The sequence below is a fragment of the Equus asinus genome, chromosome 29 (genome assembly GCF_041296235.1).
Source record: "Equus asinus isolate D_3611 breed Donkey chromosome 29, EquAss-T2T_v2, whole genome shotgun sequence".
Lineage (NCBI taxonomy): Eukaryota > Metazoa > Chordata > Mammalia > Perissodactyla > Equidae > Equus > Equus asinus.
The window spans coordinates 27,088,067-27,106,323 of NC_091818.1; the positions used below are offsets into that span (position 1 = coordinate 27,088,067).

The 18,257-nt window shown below is 38.1% G+C and overlaps 1 protein-coding gene and 1 non-coding gene across 23 annotated transcripts in view; one reads left to right on the top strand and one right to left on the bottom strand.

Annotated features, from left to right (window-relative positions):
- Nucleotides 1-18,257, bottom strand: part of MLLT10 (MLLT10 histone lysine methyltransferase DOT1L cofactor) — a 258,500-nt gene that overhangs the window by 228,877 nt on the left and 11,366 nt on the right. Inside the window, exon 1 of one of the 22 annotated variants that reach the window (XM_044762433.2) lies at nt 14,633-14,723. The exons of 20 other annotated variants lie outside the window; for them this stretch is intronic. The gene's annotated coding sequence lies outside the window, so the exon portion shown is untranslated. Of the gene's footprint in view, nt 1-14,632; nt 14,724-18,257 lie in introns of those variants that run through there. One more of the 22 variants, XM_070501163.1, reaches the window with a different exon arrangement.
- On the top strand, nt 5,017-5,084 carry LOC123282170 (small nucleolar RNA SNORD42). Its single transcript, XR_006522178.1, has one exon. It is a non-coding gene; the product is annotated as a small nucleolar RNA SNORD42 (small nucleolar RNA).

Genomic DNA, 18,257 nt, shown 5'->3' on the forward strand with positions numbered 1-18,257 from the left:
TACTGTCTACAAACTAGCAGAATACACATTCTGTTGAAGGACACGTGGAACATTCGCCAAGACAGACCACATTCAGGCTATGAAACAACTTGATAAATTTAAAAGTTTTCAAGTCATATAAAGAATTTTCTCTGACCACAATGTAATTAATTTAGAAATCAATGACAAAAATCAACGGAAAAATACCCAGATGTTTGGAATCTAAATACATTTCTAAATAACCAATAGGTCAAAGAAGAAATCAAAAGAGAAAATAGTATTTTGAAATGAATGAAAGTGAAAAAAAAACTTACCAACATTTGTGGCAGCCAGTTAAAGCAATAATTGAGGGGGAAATTTATAGCGCTAAAAGCCTATATTAGAAAAGAAACTCAAGTCAATTACTTCACCTTGCACCTTAAGAAACTAAAAGAGAAAAATATAAAGATCAGAGCAGAAATCAATGAAATAAAACAGAAAAACAATGGCGCAAACTCAATGAAATCAAAGACTAGACTTATTCTGAGAGGATAAAACACATGTACTTTTCCCTATTCTTTCTGCTAAGTAGAAACAAAAACTGCAGACTTTATAAACAAAACAAACGTATTCTGAAAGGTGGTGAGAAGGCAAATTAGCTAGAGACCACAGGACCCAAGGAACAACAGAGCAGCGAGTTCCCTGGGTTTTCTTTCTGCCTAATATGTCCCACTCTTGGAATGAAACAAGTCAGCAACCCAGAAGCACCAACAGCACAGACCAAAAATGAAGCCCTAACAAAAAGCTTCTCTCTCTAGACAAAGGACTGGGAAAGGGGCATATTAGCTAGAAAGAAAACTTTTAGACAGTAGCTGCTCTACTCCAGCAAAATATCACAGAAAAACTGGCCCTACCCACTCCTGAAATGGTCAAGTGGGGAACCTACACATCCACCCTCTTGAGACTATGAGTCATCCCAAGACTCTCACTAGGTTAATGTAAGAGCAGGTCATGCAGGGAATCAGAACTTTCATCCTCGTGGCTGGTAATGAGCATCTCCCCCATCTATGGCGTCAGTGAAGACAACAAGGAAACCCTGGACTTTCACCTCCATCTGGCAGTAACAAGACAACCCATTCTGTTCCCACTGGGGTGGTATCAGAGAAGGTCTAGCAGGGAGTCAGGACTTTCACCAACACACAGTGGTAAATGAGGCTACATCCAACGTGGAAATCAGGTAAGGAGCCATAACTCCCAACTCAGCTCAGCAATAACAAGCAGGTTCCCTCAAATGTCAACCCAGGCCAAACAGGGAACTTGAACTTCATCCCCTACCTGGCATAAGGAAATAGTGCCCACAGTCTTCTCCTGTCAGACAAGTGTCAGAGAAAGCCAGCTAAAACAGGTTTACATAAGATGCAAGGTCCCATAACATAATACAAAAATGTCAGGTTTCAATCAAAAATCATCTATCATACCAAGAACTAGGAAGATCTCAAACAGAACTAAAAGAGAGAATCAACAGATGCCAATACTGAGATATCTGTAATTTTAACACCTGACAGAGATGTTAGAATTATCTATGAAGATTTAAAAGCACATGATAAAAATGATTCAACAAGCAATTATGAACACAGAAAGGAAAAACAGAAAGTCTCAGCAAAAAACTGAAGATAGAAAGAAGAGCCGAATAGAAATTTTAGAACTTAAAGTACAATAAGCAAAGAGCTCAATGGATGATCTCAGCAACAGAATGAAGGAAAGGGAGGAAAACAATCAGTGAACTAGAAGATATAACAATAAAAAGTAAACAACAGAGAAAATAACTGAGAACAAAAAAATGAACAGAGCCTCAAGGATCTTTGAGACTATAACGAAAAACCTAACATTCACGTCATCAGAGTCCCAGGAAGGAAAGGAGAAACAAGGTGGAACTGAAAAACTACTTAAATAAATAATGGCTGAAAAATCCCCAAAACTACAGATTCAAGAAGCTGAGCAAATCTCAAACAGGATAATTCCAAAGACATCTACATCTAAACACATCCTAATTAAACTTCTGAAATCTGAAAACAAGAAAAATATCTTGAAAGCAGCCAGAGAAAAACGACATTTTATTTACAAGCGAAAAAACAATTTGAATGAGAACAGATTTCTCATCAGAAACCACAGAGGCCAGAAGGAAGTAGCAAAATAATGAAAGAGGAAGCCTCTAGGAAAACGAAAAAAACATATTGAACAAAAATCAAAATACAACAAAGCAAAATTTGTGGGACATAGCTAAACCACTGATAAAAGGGAAATTTATAATAATGCACAGAAAAATGGAAAACTCTCAAATCAATAATCTAAGCTTCCACCTCAAGAAACTAAAAAAAGAACAAAATAAATCCAAAGCAAACAGAAGGAAAAAATAAATATAACAGCAGAAATCAATGAAATTTAAAATAGGAAAAAAAAAAGAAAAATCAACAAGACAAGGAGCTGGTTCTTTGAAAAGATCAATAAATTGATAAACCTCTAGCAACACTGACAAAGAAAAAAAGAGAGAAGACAAATTATCAGTATCAAGAATGCAACAGGATATCAGTAAAGAGCCTGTAGACATCAAAAGGATAATAAAGGAATGCTATCAACAACTTCACACACATAGACAGTTAGACAAAATAGACCCCTTCCTTGAAAAACATAAACTACTCCAACTCACCAATCATGAAATTGATCATTTGAAGAGCCCTGTAACTATTTTAAAATTTTAATTTGTAGTTTACAAACTAACAAAAAAGAAATATGAAGGCCCAGTTTCAATGAAGAACTGTACCAAACATTTAAAGAGGAATTAACACCAATTCTATACAATCTCTTCCAGAAAACAGAAAAGGAGGGAGGACTTGCCAATACATTTTATAAACCTACTACTATTCCAATATCAAAACCAGAGTACGAAAAGAGAAAACTACAGACTAATATCCCTCACGAATGGACACAAAAACCCTCAACAAAATACAGACTACTGTAATATATAAAAAGAACTGTATGCCCTGATCAAGCGAGTCTTACTCTAAAGCTGGTTAAATATTCAAAATTAATGAATGCAATCTACAACATCAACAGGCCAAAGAAATTACATATATGAATTGATGCAGAAAAAGCACTTGACAAAATTCAGCACCCATTCATGATTTCAAAAAAGCTAAGAAAAATAGGAATAGAACAGAGGTAAACTTTCTCAACTTCATACAGAACATCAAAAAACCTACAGCTGACATCCTGCTTAGTGGTTTTCATCACAGAGTGAACGCTTTCCCCCTAAGGTCAGAAACGAGGCAAGTACGTCCACTAGCACTAATCTTAATCAACACAGGGCTGAAATTTCTAGCCAGAACAATTAGGCAAGCATAAAAGGCATACAAACTGAGAAGGAAGAAATAAAAATAACCTATTTTCAGATGACACATTTATCTACATAAGAAATCCACAACAAAACTCCTAGAACTATTAGGTGAATTCAGCAAGGTTGCAGGATACAAGATAAATATAAAAATCAATTGTTATTTCCATATAATACCAATAAATATGTGGACACCAAAATTAAATGTACAATACTATTTATAATTGCTTCCAAAAAAATTAAATACTTAGGTATAAATCCAAAAAACATGGATAGGCCTTGTAGGCTACAAAACATGCAAAACCAACAAAAGAAATCAAAGATCTAAATAAATGGAAACGCACAGAACGTCTTTTAGAAGACTCAACTCAATATAGTAAAGATGCCAATTCTCCACAAACTGACGTGCAGGTTTAATGATATCTCTATCAAAATCCTAGCAAGCTTTCTGGATAGATACAGACAGGTTATTATTATATGTTTTGTTTTTTTTCTTTTAAACCAACACCACAAAGGAACTAGACAGCCAAAACCAATTTTGAAAAAGAATAATAAAGTGGAATGAATCATCTACCTGATTTCAAGAGTTATTACATAGGTACAGTAATTAAGAGAGTGTGAAACCACCAGAGAGACAGACACAGAGATCAACGGAACAGGACAAAAAGCCCAGCAATATACTCAAACAAAGATGCTCAGCTGATTTTGAACAAAGGTGCAAGAGCAATTCAATGGAGGAAAGATAGACTTTTCAACAAACGGCACTGGAGCGTCAGGACACTCATAGGCAAAAAAAGAACCTTCACCTGAGTCTCACACAGTTTATCCAAAAATTAACTCAAAATCTATCACAAACTCAAATGTAAAGCATAAAACTGTCAAACTTTTAGGGGCTGGCCTGGTGGCGCAGCGATTAAGCTTCCATGTTCCGCTTCAGCAACCCAGGGTCCGCGAGTTCGGATCCCGGGTGTGGACATGGCACTGCTCAGCAAGCCATGCTGTGGTAGGCATCCCACATATAAAGTAAAGGAAAATGGGCATGGATGTTAGCTCAGGGCCAGTCTTTCTCAGCAAAAAGAGGAGGATTGGCAGCAGGTGTTAGCCCAAGGCTGATCTTCAACAAAAAAATGAAAATAAAAAACTATCAAACTTTTAAAAGAAAACATAGGAGAAAAATCTTTGGGATTTAAGGTTAGGTAAAGAGTTATCAGATTTAACAATAAAAGCATGATCCGTAAAAGGAAAAATTCATAAACTGGACTCGAACAAAATTAAAAACTCTTGCTCTGCAAAAAAAGTCCATTAGGAGGACGAAAACCCAAGCTCCAGCCCAGAAGAAAATAAAAATAAATCACATAGGGGCTGGCCCCATGGCCGAGTGGTTAAGTTCGCACGCTTCGCTGCAGGCGGACCAGTATTTCGTTGGTTCGACTCCTAGGCGCGGACATGGCACTGCTCATCAAGCCACGCTGAGGCAGCGTCCCACATGCCACAACTAGGACCCACAACAAAGAATATACAACTATGTACCGGGAGGCTTTGGGAAGAAAAAGGAAAAAAATAAAATCTTTCAAAAAAATAAAAAATAAAAAAATAAATCACATACTTGACGAAGTACTCATAGCTAGACTATATAAAGAACTGTCAAACTCTACAATAAAAAAGATCAGCAAAGAATGGAAAAAATCACTATCTGGAAAAAAATGACAAGCACAAAGGAAGCACTGCTATGCGAGAAGACTGGGGAATGAAGACAGGGTGTGAGGGCAGTGAGAGCAAAAGGGACTAAGGCTTCCTTTCCTTCTCCACCTCAGCCCTGACAGACAGAAGGCAGCTTATGTTCCACTGCCTCCTGACTATGATGCTTTGAATGTTGCCAACAAAACTGGCATGATCTAAACTGAGTCCAGCTGGCTAATTCTAAACATAAATGTTTTCAAAATAAATAAACAAATTAAAAAATAGGCAAAAGTCATGCACAGATATTTCAGCGAAAGAGGATACACAGATAGCAAATAAGCACAAAGATGGTCAACATCATCAGTCATTAGATAAATGCAAATTAAAACCACAACGAAATACCACTACACACCTAAAAAAATTACTAAATAAAAAGAATAGTGACAATGCCCCACACTGAAAGGATGCTAAATTGGATAGCTCACAGATTTCCAGTGGAAACGTAAAACGGTACAGTCACTCTGGAAAACACTTTGGCAATTTCTTAAAAAAAACTAAACATGCAGCCACATAGTACTTAGCAAGTGTACCACTGGACATTCATCCCAGAGAAATGAAGACCTACATTCACACAAAAATCTGTATGTGAATGTTTCTAACAGCTTGATTCATAACAGCCCCAACCTGGAAATACCTGAGACAGCTTTCAGCATACCAATGGTTAAACAAACTGACCAGAACATAGAATACAAAGCATTAAGAGACAGAACCACTGGGGCCAGCCAGTGGCACAGCAGTTAAGTTCGCACGTTCTGCTTCAGCAGCCCGGGGTTCACCGGTTCAGATCCCAGGTGCAGACCTATGCACCACTTGCCTAGCCATGATATGGCAGGCATCCCACATATAAAGGAGAGGAAGATGGGCACGGATGTTAGCTCAGGGCCAGTCTTCCTCATCAAAAAAGAAAAAAAAAAGAGGAGGATTGGCGGCAGATGCTAGCTCAGGGCTAATCTTCCAAAAAAAATAAATAAATAAGGATCGAACTACTAAAACATTCAACAACCTGGATCAATCTCCAGAGAATTATGTCGAGTGAAAAGAAACCAATCCCCAAAAGTTACATATTCTATGATTCCATTTATACAACATCCCTGAAATGACAGAATTACAGAACTGGAGAATACGTTAGTGGTTACCAGGAACTAAGCATGGGGGCAGGAAGGAAGCAGCTGTGGTTATAAAAAAGGGCACCATGAAAGATCCTTGTGGTGATGGAATTACTGTTTATTTACTGTATCAATATCCTGGTGGTGATACTATCCTATAGTTCTTCAAGACATTAGCATTGGGGAAACTGAGTTAACAGTATGCAAGATCTCTCTGTATTATTTCTTGCACCTGCATGTGACTCTACACTTGACTTAAAATGAAAAGGCTTAATTAAAAAATAATTGTAAAGGAACAATATGAAAAGGAAATTAAGAAAACAATTGCACTTACAATGGCATCAAAAAAAAATAACTTAGAAATGAACTTATCCAAGGAGGCAAAGGACTTATATACTGAAAACTACAAAATGCTGCTGAAAGAAACTAAAGACAACACAAACAAATGTAAAGACATCCTATGGAAGACAATGTTGTTAAGATGTCATTACTACCCAAAGCAATCTACAGATTCAATGCAATCCCTAGCAAAATTCCAACATTTCATGCAGAAATAGAAAAACACATTCCTAAAACTCATTTGGATCTCAAGGGACCCCAAATAGCCAAAACAATCCTGAAAGTGAAGAACAAACTTGCAGGACTAACACTTCCTGGTTTCAAAACTTACTACAAAGCTACAGTGATCAAAATGGTATGGTACTGACATAAAGACAGACATACAGAGCAACGAAATAAAGCCCAAAAATAAATTCTTGCAAATATGGTCAAATGCTTTTTGGCAGGGGAGCGAAACCATTCAATAGGGAAAGGAACATCTTTCCAAAAAATGGTGCAGAGAATACACAATGGAATACTACTCAGCCATAAAAAAAGACAAAATTGGCCCAATCACAACAACGTGGATGGACCTCGAGGGTATTATGTTAAGTGAAATAAGCCAGTCAGAGAAAGACGAACTCTATATGACTCCACTCATAGGTGGAAGTTAGTATATTGATAAGGAGATCTGATCGGTGGTTACCAGGGAAAAGGGGGGGTGGGGGGAGGGCACAGAGGGGGAAGTGGTGTACCCACAACATGACTAACAAAAATGTACAACTGAAATCTCACAAGGTTGTAATCTATCATAACATTAATAAAAAAAAAAAAAATGGTGCAGAGAAAACTGGATATCCACATGCAAAAGAACTAAGTTTGACCCTTACCTTACACCATATAGAAAAATTACCTCAAAATGGATCAAAGACCTAAACAGAAGGGCTAAAATTTTAAAAATAGTTAAAAGAAGACACAGAAGAAACCATCGTGACACTGGATTTGGCAATAATTTCTTGGATATGACACCAAAGCATAAGCAACAAAAAACAAAAATAGACAAATTGAACATCAAAATTAAAACTTTTATGCATCAAAGGATACTATCATGAGAGTGAAAAACCCCAAAGAAGAGGAGAAAACATTTGCAAATCAAATACCTGATAAGGGTCTAGACGCAGAACTAGATAAAGAACTCGTACAGGCCAGCCCTGCTGCCGAGTGGTTACATTCGCGAGCTCTGCTTCGGTGGCCCAGGTTTTCACCAGTTCGAATCCTGGGCGCTGACATGGCACCGCTCATCAAGCCATGCTGAGGTGGCATCCCACATGCCACAGCTAGGAGGACCCACAACTAAAAATACACAACTATGTACCAGGGGGCTTTGAGAAAAAGGAAAAAAAAACAAAGTCTTTAAAAACAGAAAAGACAAATAACGTATGATCCCACTTAAATGAGGTATCTACAGTAGACAAACTGATAGAAAGCAGAAGAGAAGTTACCAGGGGCCAGGGAGAGGGTAGAATGAGGAGTTATTGTTTAATGGGTATAGTTTCTGTGTGGGATGATGAAAAACCTCTGAAAATAGACACTGGTGATGGTTACAACACTGTGAACATAATGCCACTGAACTGCATACTCACAAATGTCTAAAATGGTAAATTTTCTGTGGTGTATATTTTATCAGAATTAAAAAAGAAAACAATAATTGGAGATTACCATGTTCATAGACTGTAAGATTCGAAATTGTAAAGATGTCTCAAATTGATTTATAGAATCAATGCAAAGTCAATCAAAACACTAAAAGGATTTTTCATGGAAAAATATAATTCTAAATGGTTATGAAATGCAAAGAGCAACAGGCAAGATACCAAAAAAAGAGAAAGACAAGAAGGAAGGACTAATTTTATCTGCTATCTCATGTCCAGATTTACAAAGCTAGAGTAATTTTAAAATTGTGGTATTAGCACAAAGATAAAACAAATCAAAAGAACAGGACAGAAAGTCTAGAAACAAATTCATCCATATATGAACTGATTTATGACATGGTGCCACTGTAGAGCAGGAGCGGAAAGAACGGTGTTATATAATATAACTGGCTGTTGTTATTTACTATAATATGTAATATGTATTATATGTATAATATGTATAAAATACATAATATAGATAAAATAAATATTTTCCTCTCTATTTTACTCTATACAGAAAATCAAATCCAGATGGCTTGGTTATAGACCTAAATGTAAAAAGCAGTAAAAAACACTCTTTTAGAAGATTATACAAGAGAATAATTTCATGACCTCAAGTTATGAAAAGATTTCCTGGGGCCAGCTCAGTGGCACAGTGGTTAAGTGCGCACATTCCGCTTCTCGGTGGCCCGGGGTTCACCAGTTTGTATCCCAGGTGCAGACACGGCACCGCTTAGCAAAAGCCACACTGTAATAGGCGTCCCACATATAAAGTAGAGGAAGATGGGCACGGATGTTAGCTCAGAGCCAGGCTTCCCCAGCAAAAAGAGGAGGACTGGCAGTAGTTAGCTCAGGGCTATTCTTCCTCAAAAAAAAAAAAGATTTCCTTGACAGGTCACAAAAAGCACTAACCACAAAAGAAAAGAAAAACAAATTTTTGACTACACTGAAATTAAGAACTTTTCATTAAAAGAAAAACTGAATCACTAACATAGAGAAGTTATCTGCAAATCTCAAGTGAGAAAATCCAAATAGCCTACAAATAGATGAAAAGAGGGTCACCATCATTAGTAATCAGGAAATTGCAAAGTAAAAACCACAGTAAGATACCAACACATAACTACCAAAATGACTAAAGTTAAAAAGATTGACGTACTAAGCAGTGGGTAAAGATACAGAGCAAAGAAGCCATTCACTGGTGGTAAAGTAAAATGAAATAAACAACCACTTCTGAAAATGGACTGGCCTTCCTGACAACTGAGCAGCTCCACTTCTAAGTATATACCCTAGTGTTTCTCAAACTTTTTTGCCCATAAACCACTCTAAGAAATATGTTTTTCTTTTCTTTTCTTTTTTTTTTGAGGAAGATCAGTTCTGAGCTAACAGCAGCCCCCAATCCTCCTGGGTTTCTTTGGTTTTTTGTTTTTGTTTTTGTTTTTTGCTGAAGAAGACTGGCCCTGAGCTAACACCCCTGCCCATCTTCCTATACTTTATATGTGGGATGCCTGCCACAGCATGGCCTGATAAGCAGTACGTAGGTCCACCCCCCAGGATCCAAACCAGCAAACCCCGGGCCACTGAAGCGGAGTACACAAACTTAACCAAAGCGCCACCAGGCCAGCCTCAGAAATGTTTTATATTGCAACTCTGTATACATACAAAGGATACTGAAAATGTACTGTGAATTTTTTACAGTTCTATTTCATTTTTTAATGCTGGTTGCTCCCCACTAAATTGATTTTATGACCTTTTTTGAAGCACATTCAGCAGTTTGAAGAGTAGTGAGCCAGAGAAACTCCTGTACATGTACAAGATTCACAACAGTAACTGTTCATAATTGCAAAACTGACAAAAATCTACATGTCCATCAACAGCAGAATGGATAGTGGTGTAATTCACATGTTGAAATACTATACAACAATGAAAATGAATTAACTATAGCCACATGCATCAAATAGATGAATCTCAAAAACATAAAGTGAATCAAATTCAATAGAGCATGATTCCATTTATATGAAGTTCAAAATAGCCACAACTAAATATATTGTTTAAAAATAAAACTGAAGAGAAGTAGGAACAATAAATACAAAATTCAGGAAGGTGTTTCCATCAGGGAAGCGGATAATGGGATCAGAGAGAGGCACAAAGGGGTCAAAGATATGAGCAATGCTCTACTTACTAAGCTTGGTGGGTATGTGGAAATTTACTTTATTATTTTGTTTTAATTGTCTATATACTGGGTACACCCTCTTTTTTCTAATTCCTGTATCTTACAATTAAAAATAAGTTAAGAAAATCCTACACACAAACATACAAATGAGTAAATTAAAACACACAGGGTTGGTCCAAAGAAATTAGGAGTCTTTGTTTTGAATAAGAGGAAAATATTAATCCTTTTATAACTTATAATATGTGGCTATTCGTTCAAATGACAAAAGAAATGTAGTACTTTGACATACGTTATCCACACATCAAAGAAGACCAAAGGATAGTGTGTGTTTGGGAAAGAAAAGTCAGCACTTTCCAAAAAAATCAGTTACCAGAAGCAGTCAAACATCCACAAATATTAATCAGCTGTCATCAAAGATTAAAAAAAACTTCTGGAAAGTCTAAGTAAAATGAAATTTTCATGAACAGAGATACAGCTCATTTGAATTTCTCTATTCTAATTTAAAGACAGAGAATAAAGTAGAAATTACAGGGTTAAATAAAACACACATATACAATGGCAGAAACTAATAAACCTCAGACAAGATTCAACCATGAAGAAACAGTGTCCTTATAATGATGATATACTTCCTAATCTCACCACATTGATGCTATTTCATTTTTCTCCTATTCTAAGAAACATCAACGTGAAGATATTCACATATACGTATGTATTAACACTTCTGGTAACCTGCTTGAACTATAATCTGAAGTACAGCACGACCCTTAAGAGTATCACCTCCGGAGGCCAGCCCAAGGGCAGAGTGCTTAAGTTCACATGCTCCACTTCAGAAGTCCAGGGTTCAAAGGTTTGGATCCCAGGCACGGACCTACACAAGACTCATCAAGCCATGAAGACTGACATGGATGTTAGCTCAGTGACAATCTTCCTCACCAAAGGGAAAAAAAAAAACGGCATCATCTCTGGAGTGTCAGGGTTCAAAATCTGGCTTACCTACTTTTATGTGACCCTAAACAAATTACTAAACCTCTCTACAGCTCAAGTTGCCTCAGCATTAAAAAAAAAAATAGATAAAACAGTACCTATATTGCATTATCCTGTTGAGAGGGTGAAATAATACATTCCTCTATGTAAAGTACCTGACAGTACATGGCACGTAAACAGAGCTCCACGCTATTTTGCAGATAAGGAAACTAAGGCTTAGCAGATAAGCTTACCCAGTCATATACCTAGTCCCTCTGGTTCCAAAGCCCATGATCTTAACACTACTACTATACTACCTGGATATGTCTGGGTGAGATTAGGGATTATGGTTGTCTTTTCTTTAGCACTATACTAAAATCTTTTTTTTTAAGATTTTATTTTTTCCTCTTTCTCTCAAAGCCCCCCAGTACATAGTTGTGCATTTTTCAGTTGTGAGTCCTTCTAGTTGTGGCATGTGGGACGCTGCCTCAGCGTGCCCTGATGAGCGGTGCCATGTCCGCGCCCAGGATCCGGACCGGCAAAACCCTGGGCCGCGGAAGCAGAGTGTGGGAACTTAACCCCTCGGCCACGGGGCCAGACCCTAAAATTTTTTTAAGATAGAAGAAAACAGGGCTGGCCCCGTGGCCGAGGGGTTAAGTTTGTGCGCTCCTCTTTGGGAGCCCAGGGTTCCGCCAGTTCGGATCCTGGGCGCGGACCTGGCACCGCTCATCAGGCCACGCTGAAGCGGCGTCCCACATGCCACAACTAGCAGGACTCACAACTAAAAAATATATATATACAACATGTACTATTTGGGGAGAAAAAGCAGGAAAAAAGAAAAAAGACTGGCAACGGTTGTCAGCTCAGGTTAGCCAATCTTTAAGAAAAAATAAAGAGGACAACAAGTACTTCTTTACCTTTGTGACGAGAACAGAAAAGCACTGGTGGCATTTGAGAACAGCATGCAGAGAGTAATCTTCGGGGATTATTTGTCTGCTCACAGCTATGCAGTGAATGGAGTGGGGAACGTAAGAGAATAGGAGGGGTAGCGACCAGGTAGATGGAAAAAGAAGAGCTTACATGGTGTTTGGCAGCTGTAATTTCTACTTGGCTCTAGAGGAATGCCATCATAAACTTCTGACCCTGCTGTCTAACTACAGAACTAGATTTTTTTATTGTGGGCAGGTGTGCTTACCCAGCCATACTCTGTGCAGAACTTAAATGTGTGTGAAATATAATACTTTTAACGGAAATACTATGGACCAGAAAAAAAATTTTCCTTGAATAAACAGCTAAGAAATACCATAGGAGGGCTGGCCCCGTGGCCGAGTGGTTAAGTTCGCGCACTCCGCTGCAGGCGGCCCAGTGTTTCGTTGGTTCGATTCCTGGGCACAGACATGGCACTGCTCATCAAACCACGCTGAGATGGCGTCCCACATGCCACAACTAGAAGAACCCACAACGAAGAATATACAACTATGTACTGGGGGGCTTTGGGAAGAAAAAGGAAAAAATAAAATCTAAAAAAAAAAAAACAAAAGAAATACTATAGGAAACTGGGACACAACAATCATATTCACTTTGTAGGAGATAATCTTGAAACAGAGGGGACTGTACTGAAAAAGAGAGAAGTAAAAAGCACTGGTGGCACTTGAGAATTAAGTTCGCACGCTCCACTTCAGAGGCCTGGGATTCAAAGGTTTGGATCCCAGGTGTGGACCTACACACCACTCATCAAGCCATGAAGATTGGCACAGACGTTACCTCAGTAACAATCTTCCTCACCAAAAAAAAGAAGAAGAAGAAGGCATAATTCTCCATTTCACCAAGAAAGAAGTTCATTATAAATATGTGTAATATTCTACCTTTATGTAGGAAAGATAAACAAGAGTCTATATATGTATAAGCATGTACATACATAAAGAAACTAGGAAAATGAATAAGAAACTAATAACAACAGGGGGCCAGCCCCATGGCCAAGGGGTTAAAAGTTCCACGTGCTCCACTTCAGTGGTCTAGGTTCAGGGGTTTGGATCCCGGCATAGACCTGCTCCACTCATCAGCCATGCTGTGGAGGCATCCCACATACAAAGCAGAGGAAAACTGGCACAGATGTTAGCTCAGGGCTATCTTCCTCAAGCAAAAAAAAAGAGCAAGATTGGCAATGGATGTTAGCTCAGGGCGAATCTTCTTCACCAAGAAAAACACTAATAACAATGGGAGATAGGAAGCAACACTGGGCAAATAAGAGAGAGACAGGTTTAGAAGGAAGAATTTTCACTGTATATTTTTTCATATTTTTTTAACCATGCCAATATATCACCATATCAAAAATTAAATAAATAATTTAACCTACTGCAATAATCTTGACAAAAAAGTTAGGGCTTAGATTATATGACTATAAAAGTAAAGAAATTAAATTCAAGATGCCTAGGATACCTAAATAGAGATATCCAGAAGGCAACTGCAAATATGGATATGAAGGCTAGAAAAGAGTGTTCAGGTGATACTGATGCCTAGAGGCATTCAGAAGCATACATATAAGTTTACCTATGGTGAGGTAATCAAGTAAACAGGCCAGAAAAGCAATCACATAACTTAAATTTTACAGAAGAAAGTAATGCCAAATAGGAATTCAAAAGGTAATGTTTAAAGAGCTAAGAGTTTAAGACAGCAGCTTCCCAGAAGCCATGAGAAAAGAGAGCTGCAAAAAAGATGGAATGAGGGGCCAGTCTCATGACCAAGTGGTTAAGTTTGCACGCTCTGCTTCAGTGGCCCAGGGTTTCCAGTTCAGATCCTGGGCACAGACCCAGCACCACTCATCAAGCCATGCTGTGATGGTGTCCCACATAGCAGAGGTAGAAGGACCTACAACTAGAATATACAACTATGTACTGGGGGGCTTTGGGGAGAAGAAAATTTAAAAAAGAATATTGGCAACATATGTTAGCTCAGGGCCAATCTTTTAAAAAAAAAAAAAAAAGATGGAGTGATCAGTTTTAAATGCTGAAAGTAAATCAAGTAGAATGAAAACTGAAAAAATTTTGGATTTGGCCATTTGAAGTTAATAGCAAAATCAACCGAGTGGTGGACTTAAGAGCCAAATATAACTGTTTGAAGGGTGAATGAAAAGGAGTTTGTGATTATCTTATATACTTATTTATACCTAAAATTATTCAGAAAATTAGTGAGACAGCCTACAAATAAAGGACATGTATTATAACAATAAAAAATAGAAAAATGAACATTGAAAGCCAGTATGAGGGACACGCCCCTGATTCAGGGAAACTGCTCTTACCCCTGACTCCAACTATGTAGTTCTAGTGAGGGTTGCCATTCACAGTACCCTCCCCACTCCAGCCACAGGGATGGTGGGTACATGATCCAAGACAGGCCAATCAGAGTCTTTGCCACGATTCTTCAAGAGAGCCCCTTCTTCTGGTAGAAGGGGCTGGGAAGATGAGAGCCAAGAGCTGTCAGCAGTCATGGTTGCAGCCTCATGAAGTAGAGAGTCTGTAGTATGAGAGAATGAAATCAACACGCAGAGAAACAGAGATAAGAGGTTGAAGTCCTAAGCCCCACAGGAGGAGGAGAAGGGAACAAATAGACTATTAGTCAGATTAATATAACTGATGTAACTAAAGACCAGATTTGGTTCTGGGCTGCCTGGTAGTCAGAAAAAAAAGAAAAACAGAATGTGTATCATAGAGCTATCAAAAAGGAGGAAATATACCAGATCCTCAAGGGAGACAATGTTCCTGATGCTAAATTATTAAAAGAATTTCTTGTACGCAGATCTTTATAAAAGGGTCACTGAAAGACAATGGACAGTGTCCATGCTGAGAGTGTTAGAGCAAATGCAGATTTCATATGCTATTGCTTAAAATGACAACTAAGTTGTATCTCAATCATTAAATATAACTACAGTAAGAAGGTGAAGAAGCAGAGATATCAACTATGGTTTTATTCTTCCAGGAAGTTTGCTAGTTAAACAGGAAAGAAAAAGGTGAAAAATGTAAAGGGAAAGTAGAATCCATAGGAAGATTCAAAAATGTGTGCGAGCTGAGTGGGAAAAAATAAAGTAAAAAGGAGAGGCTAACAGGTAAAACAAGACCCTGGAAGAAATGGGAAAAGACCACAGGTAGTTAATTCCACTTAAAAACTACCCCTCTCGGGGCTAGCCCCGTGGCCGAGTGGTTGAGTTCGCGCGCTCCGCTGCAGGCGGCCCAGTGTTTCGTTGGTTCGGGTCCTGGGCGCGGACGTGGCACTGCTCGTCGGGCCACGCTGGGGCGGCGTCCCACATGCCACAGCTAGAAGGACCCACAACTAAGAATATACAACTATGTACCGGGGGGCTTTGGGGAGAAAAAGGAAAAAATAAAATCAAAAAAAAAAAAGAATATTAAAAAAAAAAAAACTACCTCTCTCCTTCCTAAAACTCCATTAAATGAGATAAAAGGGCATAAAGCCACAAAACCAAAAAGAACATAAGGGAAGACGACAGCTATAAAATTTTGGAAGTTAGGAAGGAGACAAGTAGTCAATGACTTGGGAGATCAGAAAAGATTGCTGCAGTGAGACAAGCCCAAAAACAAGGTAGCTTAGGCCACAAAGCACCAGAAACTGGAGGGACTTCAGGAACCAGGCATCAGGGGCAGGAAACTGCACGTGCCCAGTGGTGGGAGGGATGGGTTCAGGTGAGGCTACAAACAAGAGAAACTGAACATAATCCGAAAAAGGATCAGCGCTGCCCGCCTCCACCCCCCGCCCAAATCTCCTTCTCCACTACACACTACCAAGTAACTGTCTCTCCTCCACTCTGAAAAACTGCAGAAAGGATAAACAAGAGGAAATGTGGACGTGGGGATACCAGCCACAGCTGAGGAAAGGGGTACCATACTGAAAAAGAATAATTGAAAATCTAATTCTAAATAGTGAAACTCCAGCAACCATGTGGCTCATGAATACTGGTAACCAGGCTTGTCAATAACCAAAGAGATGACTGGAGGATTTTTCTCTGAATAAACTAGCCAGTTGGTGGGCTTCTAATAAAAGAACCCAGCTGTATCACTTACAGAGAAGCCAATAAGCCAATAACCCTGCCCATACACACAGAGCTTCCAATCAACTCATCAAGCGCTTGTCCAAATTCAAACAGATGACCGAGAGTCACTAGACTTTTAAGCAAAGTCTCTAATAAGACAGGCCAAAACCAACAGGAAAAAGGAACTCTGAGGAAGAGTCCCAAGAGCAGAAGAAAACTTCGGAAAACTGAAAAACAATCACCCTCTGATTCCTATCTTCATAAAGTTAAGATATTGCATCCAAGAAACAAAAACACAAGACGGAAAATAAGGAACATTCAGAGAGCACAGAGGAGCCCTTGGAAATTAAAAGTATAATAGAAGTTAGAAATTTAAGTGAAGGGTAGGAAAATATATAAGTAATTGCCTCAGAAAGTAGAGCAAAATATAAAAAATAGATTAAAAATATACAAAATATACAAAATCAGAAGATTAGCTCAAAAGGTCCAATATGCAAATAAAGAAACATACAGAAAAAGTAACAATGACAACAGAAGTGAGGAAATTATCAAAGACATAATTCAAAAAAAAATTTCCCTTAACTGAACTCATATTCCCTAACATGATTTACCAAATTGAAAGGGTCACTGTGTACTCAGTACAATGAAGGACGGAAAGCACACTACCATGAAAAATATCAGAAATAACCCAGATAAAGAAGAAATACTAAACTCAGAAAGAACAATCAAATACAAAGGATGAGAAATAGAACTTCGATGGACTTCTTAACAGAAAAACTGAAAGCTAATAGGCAAAGGAGAAATATCTTTAAAATTCTGAAGGAAAATGATTTCCAACCAAGAATTCTATATTCAGCCAAACTATCAATCAAGTGAGATAATAAAGCTACCAATTTTATCCAACATGCAAAACCTTAAAAAATTTATTTCTCATGCACCTTTTCCTACAAAGCTGCTAAAAGATGTGCCCACCAAAATAAGGAAATAAACCATTAAAGATGAAGAAATAGGGGACAGGGGGGTTAAAAAACAGGGAATCCAAAATAAGCAAGAAGCAAAGAAACTCCCAAGATGACAGTGAAGCTCCAAGCTTAAAGAGAAATCAGCCCAGATGGGAGGAGGGAGCTGGTACCCAGAGGAAGGTATCCTTTCGTTTAAAAAGGAAAGGGGGAAGAGGGAAGTGGAAGAAGGAGGAAAAGAGCAAGAGAGAGAGGAGAAGAAAGGCAGAAGGAGAGGAGACAGGAAAGGAGAGGAGAGGAGTGGGAAGGAAAGAGAAAGGGAAGGGAGGAGGAAAGAAGAGAGCAGGAGAGGAAAAGGTAAAGAGAAGAAAAGGAAAATTCAACTTAAGAAAATTGAATTTATAGACTACTTCATTCAAAACCAAATAGAAGATTATATGAAGAAGCAACTAGAGGGCATATAAAGATTTAGCCTTAAATAAAGAACACAAGGAAAAAGAAAATAAAAGACAATTACTAAAAATAATTAACACAAGAAAACAATCACAGTACACTTTTTGGCTCAGAAACAAACAAAATATTTAAATAGTCATAACAACATAAATACTGCTGTTTAACACTACTGATTTAACCAAAATTTGTGGTATACTGAAAGGCAACATCTAAAACTGATACATCAAGAATGGCTGCTTATACATTCCTTTTAGAAATACAGCAGTAAATAGAAGGAACAGCCAGAAGCAGTTACCTCTGAGGACTGACATGAGGGTTCAAGAGCCCAGCAGCAAGGTATTCTTTTGCGTGTGAGAGAAGCTTTTGGTACTACCTGACTTCAACTATGTGCATTTACCACCTTCATAAACATAAAAATTAAATCTAAACAAAAAATGGAATACACAGGTACCATATGCTGAGCAACA